Source organism: Sturnira hondurensis, unplaced genomic scaffold (assembly GCF_014824575.4).
Source record: "Sturnira hondurensis isolate 20B ecotype Veracruz unplaced genomic scaffold, ASM1482457v3 Scaffold0020879, whole genome shotgun sequence".
Classification (NCBI taxonomy): Eukaryota; Metazoa; Chordata; class Mammalia; order Chiroptera; family Phyllostomidae; genus Sturnira; species Sturnira hondurensis.
Window position 1 is genome coordinate 144,028 of NW_028093510.1, and position 6,642 is coordinate 150,669.

The following is a 6,642-nucleotide window of genomic DNA, read 5'->3' on the forward strand; positions in this document are numbered from 1 at the left end:
TTCTTTGGGATGGAAGGTTCTATATATATCAATTAGGTCCATTTCATCTAAGGTGTCGTTTAATGCTGCAATATCTTTGTTGATATTTTGTTTGGAAGATCTGTCCATATTTGACAGTGGGGTGTTAAAATCCCCTACTATAATTGTGTTGCTGTCAATATCTTTCTTGAAGTCTTCTAGGATTTTTCTTATATATTTGGGTGCTCCTAAAAATATGGAACACTTCACAAATTTGCATGTCATCCTTGCACAGGGACCATGCTAATCTTCTCTGTATCGTTCCAATTTTAGTATATGTGCTGCCAAAGCGAGCACTATTTACAGTATTTCTATAGTTTAAAGTTTTCTCAAAATTATAAAAGGGATAAGAAAAACTATAGTAAAATGAACACACTAAGTCTCAGTGTCCTGCAGATGGTGCAGTGTGGCAATGAGATACACATGTTTAAATTGTATGATCTTTGACAACTTCTCTGAATCTTATCAGTGTCTCTGCAACTGCATGTGTGTTATTTGTGAACAACGTTTTGAGGTCCAGCCCTGACTCCCAGCCCAGTGTAATCATTTCATCTGATGCTATGTGCATAGTGTCTACTTGAAGATGCTCAGAATTTGAAGGTCCTTAGAAATCTTGCCCAGCCCCCCAGTTCTCCCACTCAGCTTTCTTCTCCCTCCAATCCTCACACTGTCAACATCTGCTTTTGATATTCTATGGATATGGGTCAACATTTTTACAATTAGCAAAGTGATCTAAAGTTTCTAAAGCAAATCTATAATCCGATCCCTCCTTGTATTCCAAACACTGTGCAAGGCAGAGGGCTTCTGCTCCTACAGGAACATATTCTATCAGTCCTCCAAGCTCCTATAAGAAGTCTGAATGCACTTTACCTGTCACACCAGAAAACTTGGAGTCCACTTTCTTCTACTTCTTCTCTTTTCTGCCCTTCATTATCAACCTGACATTAAGTTTTGTCTATTTTTTCTTTAAAGTACTGATTCTTATCTTTTGAGTAATAGACCCTTACAGAATTTTTTGATGGGTAATAGGCACTTTACGGTATAATTATTGTTTTGTTATCTCAAGGAGTTTAAGTAACTTGTCTATGTTTTGAAAGCTAGTGATAGCAATGATATTTGACCCTAGATTATCTAACTCCATTGTTAGTGATCTTAAAACACTTGTCTCTATTGCTCACAGAGAGGTTAGTTAGTGAAACCCGTAAAACTCACTGTCTGTAGAAAAATACACAAAGTTTAAATCTGAGGGTTCAAAAAGCCTAAAGTTTATCCTTATATCCCCAAATGGATCGATGGTCCACAGATTAAGAAATTTTGCTTTATAGTATTTTTTGGTTTTACTTTTTTTCTGTTCCCATTGTTATCACCTATGCCCAGGTCCCTTGCATTTGCCCTTTTCAGTCTATCAGCTGCCAATAGAATTGCCTTAAGCACCGCTTTCATCATATCGTGCCACTTTTGAGTCATCCACAGCAATGGTAGAGACAATTCTTTGAACATTGTAATCATTAGTCAACAATTTATATTTTTAGATGCTGTTTTATCCACTGCTGATTTTTATCCAAATCCATGGAAAGCAGGGATAATGTCTCTTTTATTTATCACAATATAGCAATTCTTAAGCACACAATAAACATTTGTTGCTTGACTGAATTTTTGAATGCTCTCTTATGTGATGAGTGAGAATATAAATTTCAGGAAAATTTGCCAGTTTATTTACATGCATAAAAAAAGCTCCTGTGAAACACACAAAAATGTTAACAGTAGATATCTGTAAGAAGTAAGATTATAAAGGGGGGTTATTTTCTGGGTCATCAAAATAAAAACTCAGCTCCCATGTTTTCCCTTAAACATTTCTTTTCTTCCTTCCTTCTCCCCTTCCTTGACTTGTCTTTTAAAAGATCCTTCCATATCTGGTCCCATTTCACTGGATCTTCCCCTGCTCTCTCATTAGAAAGATCTCCTTTGGTTAATTGACCCAACCAGCCATGCAAATGATATTCATTAAGAGCCCATGATTTGCCTGGCACTGTGGAGTGGGGAAACAGACAAACAAACAACTCCTCCGCTCCAGTGTGGCAAGTGCTGCCTTACACACACACACAAAAGCTGGGGCTGTGCAAAGCATGAATCCCTGACTTGTGTCCAGGTGCTGAAGGAGTAGGGAAGGCTCCAGAAAAGGAAAGCATATTTGAATTGACCTTGTAAAGGGATTTAGCCAGGTAGAAAAGGAGAGAAAAGAAATTCTGGACTGACTAAGTGTTGGGAACTGCTCTGCGTGGTTTCAGGAGTTGTAACTGCCCCCCATGGCTAAGACTGAATGAGTGACCTCTGGAATGTGAGCCACAAGGAGACAAAGCTTGTCTCTGCTTCCTCCCCTGCCCCTAATATATGGTTGGTTAGTGAGAGACAACTCCTCAGAGGAGGGGCAACCTAAGCCAGACACTATCACTTGGGAGGCCATCATGGAAAGACTTGTGTGTGTGTGGGGGGGGGGCTGCAACAAAGAGGGAGTGAAAGACCCCTACCCCCCGGGTAATCTGATAAAGCTGGAGTCCCCATGTCCTCTGGGAGAAGCACTTCCTAGCTCTAATCCATTTAAGCCTAAAAACCTATGATGGGGAAGGTGGTGCAGCCCTGTGCTGGAAAGGGTGGGTTCCCCAGGTGATCAGGCCTAAGAAAGAATGTGTAAAATTCTGTGAAACCTGCTTTGTTTAGAATGCTCTCATTTAAATGATAAGGGTCCACGCAAGAGGTTTGTTCCTCAAAGTTTTATGGCTCTTTAGCTACCTGACCCTGACTGAGAATAAGCCCTCATAGTTCTTTGAATGCTATCTATTGTTTGATCCTTACCTGTATTCTTGTGCAAACAAACCCAATAAAAGCCCCTTGAGGAAGGGGCTCTTGGCCCTTCTCCTCTGAAAGACTGGCCCCCTCTCCTCCCCAGGCAGATCATGTCTTGGTAGTTTTACTTTCATCCATGGCGGACAGGGGGACTTTGTGAGCAAAATTGTCCCCACAACTAAAAAGATCGTGAATAATTTCATGAGGCTTGTAATTTCACAGGAAATACACATGTGTACTTCACATGAGGGGAAATACTGTGTGCAGGCAGGACTGGCTGTCCAAACCCAGACATCTCAACTCCTGCACCATCCAGTGGGTCTTCCTGGATGCTCTCGGTGTGCTGTGGGCTTCCAGGGCTGTCCAACCTTTCAGCATCTTTGGGCCACACTGGAACAAGAAGAGTTGTCTTGGGCCACACATTAAATACATTGAGACATGTAATCACATTAAAAAATCTCATAATGTTTTAAGTAAATTTACCATTTTGCATTGGGCAGCATCCGTAGCCATCCTGAGCTGCACAGCCAATGGACTGCAGGTTGGACATCCCTGAGAACTTTCACCCAGTTATGTGGCACTTGATTCAAGACTTCTTTTATTATTCTCTTACATTTTCCCATCTGGTCTGCATCCTTCTTAAGAGCAAGAATATGGCTTACATTTGTTTCTCCAGTGTCCACTTCAGACTAATTAATGTACTCTTTGATGCACAGTAAGTTCTTAAAACTCATTGCTGATTAATAGACAAGTAGTCTTTTAGCTTCTCCATTTTCAGCTGCAAGGCTCTCTGAAGAGCCACACAAAATGGTTAATCCTAAAGGTGACTTACAGAGCAATCTGGTAAACCCTTGGGGATAAGTATTGATGTGCAATCACCCCAAACTATCTTTCGAATCTTCTTTCACAGTAAAAATGGCAGCCTCACCACTGATGCAGAACAAGAGTTTCTATAAGTAAGGTCTGCGATGGCCCCATCAGACCCTCCAATAATGACTGAAGAGCTTGCAGTGTTTACAAAACTCCTGAGATCACTAAAGTCTGGAGTAATCTCTCATGCCTCATTAATCTCCAATGTTTGAAGTAATCACTAATGTGTAATAAATCTCTAGTCTCTGAAGGTTTAAACCACACAGATGTGTTTTTCAGATGAATAATGACAGACAGGATTTTGCCACTCAGTTACCCAACCCACACTTAGGGAAATCTACCCCGTTCAAAGCACTAAACTGGAGGCTTTCTCTGTTCTATGCCCTAGCTGCTCTGTCTCTGTGAAAAAATGGCCTATCTCACACAAAAAAAAACCACTGAAAGTTCTATGAATGCAACTTTAGTAATTAAATATATCAGAAGAACTTTACCCATTGGCGTAAGGATAAAGACTTGGAGACTCTTTGCTTTCTTCTTTCCTACTTTGCTTTCCCACCTTCCCTTCCCTTCCTCTCTTCTCCCAGTTTTGGGGGAATTTTCCCTCATAACTCTCTCTGCCTTTGTAGATGCCTTTCTGTCCCCTTAAATTGTCTTTCCCATTTCCCCATCCTATATGCCTTACAAACTCCTGCTTTTCTTTGAAACACTGGCTTAAGTAAGTATCACTTCACATAGGGAGTGTCTTCTTCTAGCCCTGATGGTACTGAGAACTCTCCCCTCTCAGCCATCATTGTGCCCATCCAGGCTTCTATATTGCAATAACCACATGACATCACTATGCAGAAAGGCAGAGCCTAAGTCTTATTCACACGTTCTGTACCTAGCATAGAGCTTGGCCCATAACGAGTGCTCAAAAATCTGCTGAATAAATGAATACAAATATGTTGGGAAAATGCTTCATAAATTCCAAAGTATTAAACGAAAGTAAGATATTAGTAAGCGAGATATTGCACTTCTCATTCAAGAGGGACTCGATTCATTCTTACAAAATATAAAATTGATTTTCGTCTAATTCTAATATGTAACTGTGGTGGACATTATGCTGCTCATTCATAAAGCAGTTCCCCTCTCCCTCTGAACTCATAGGAGAACCGGACTTCCTTGAAGGCAGGAATAAACATGTGATTTGCCTTAGCCAGTGAAATGTATGGCGTGGTCCCTGCCATGGGGAAGCATTTTGTTGCCCATGTCTGACTGTCCAGCTCACTCTTCCCTACACGGGTGATCACAGAAGGGCATGTTGACACTGACATTGAAGCAGCTCAGCATGATGACCTTGCATCATGTGGAGAACAGCTGTCTGCAGAGGCACACAGGACAAAACAGGACTGGTATGACTGAACAATAATGTGTATTCTATTAATCCTCTAAGATTTTTACCATTTTTATTACCACAGCATAATCTAATTTATCTGTTTGATAAAGTCACCAGCTAACTTCTGGGAAACGTCAATTTTGATATACGTCAATTTTCTGGAAACGTCAATTTGATATACATCAATTTTCTGGGAATGTAAAAATGATAATAATCAAAACAAAAAAGCATGAAGAAAAAACTTGTCTAAAAAGTATACAACTGAGACTCAGACCGTAATACCAGAAATCTGGTTTATAGGGGTGTTAAACCTCTCTTAATTTGAGTCTTCTCAAAATCTGGAGAAATTTCTCTGCTAGTCAGCATGAAAACAGGGACCAAATCTCATACTTATACCAGAAGGAAATTATATGCAACAAAATATTGTTTAAATAAGGCATTTGGCATAACTTGTTTTAAAGAAATGTGCTTCAGATGTCACCAAGATGATCGCTGCTAACACGGTGCATTTGCTGTATCCCATGTGTATACTTCACAATACGTGTACGTATGTGCATCATTGAGAAGCATACAGCTAGTGAGTTTTGCAAATTTCTCTACTTATGTTAGTACCGCCCCAATCAAGAGAGAGAATTTCCATCACTCCCCAAATTTCCTCATGTCCCTTTGCAGTGAAGCCCCCAGTCCCAGCCCCAGGCTGCCACTAATCTGCTTTCTATCACTATTGATTAGTTTGGCCTTCAGCAGACTTTTATATAAATGGAACCAGATAGAATATACTGGCTTCTTTCATGTAGTATAATTTATGTCTGAGCTTGAACTGTATATAAACAGAATCATAATGTATGTTATGATTCTTTTGTGTCTTGCATTTTTGTTCAACATTATGTTTACAAAATTCATCCACAAACTTCCATGTACCCTATAATTCAATTCATTTTTGTTTCTGTGTATACACCATTGTATGACTATAGCATAGTTCATTTATTCATTCTGTTATTAACAGACATTCAGGCTATTCTATAGTTCCACTGCTGCTATGTATTGATTTGGTAGGGTTTTTATGTCCCACTAGCTTGCTAATCCTTCTTACTAACAACAACACCCTCTGTAGATTCTTTTGGATATTCAGTGCCTATATTCATATTATCTGTGAATTTTTAATCCTTAAAAATCTCTATATTTTTATTCACTTGGTGTATTTGTTTAACTGCTCTCCCAGAACCTCTAGTACAAAGTACTGAGAACAGCATCCTTCCTAGGAAAAGGGTACTGTTCCTGATTTCAAGGAAAAGCTTTTTAATCATTAGGTATAATTATTAAGTATAGTGTTTACTGAAGATTTTTGTGGTTATTCCTTACCAGAATATTCTTTACCAGAGTAAAATTATTTTTTAATCTCTGAAGTTTTAGGAGGAAAAATCATAAATTATGCAAAGTTACTAAGAGTTTCAATGTGATTGAGAAAAGAATTTTATATGTTTTTTTCTGCATCTATTGAGATGACCACATAAAATGATATTCTATAATATTAG

At 39.1% G+C, this 6,642-nt stretch overlaps 1 non-coding gene across 1 annotated transcript; it reads right to left on the minus strand.

Annotated features, from left to right (window-relative positions):
• Nucleotides 1-208: 208 nt before the first annotated feature.
• Nucleotides 209-315, minus strand: LOC118976291 (U6 spliceosomal RNA). Its single transcript, XR_005064244.1, has one exon. It is a non-coding gene; the product is annotated as a U6 spliceosomal RNA (small nuclear RNA).
• Between the last annotated feature and the right edge of the window lie 6,327 nt (nt 316-6,642).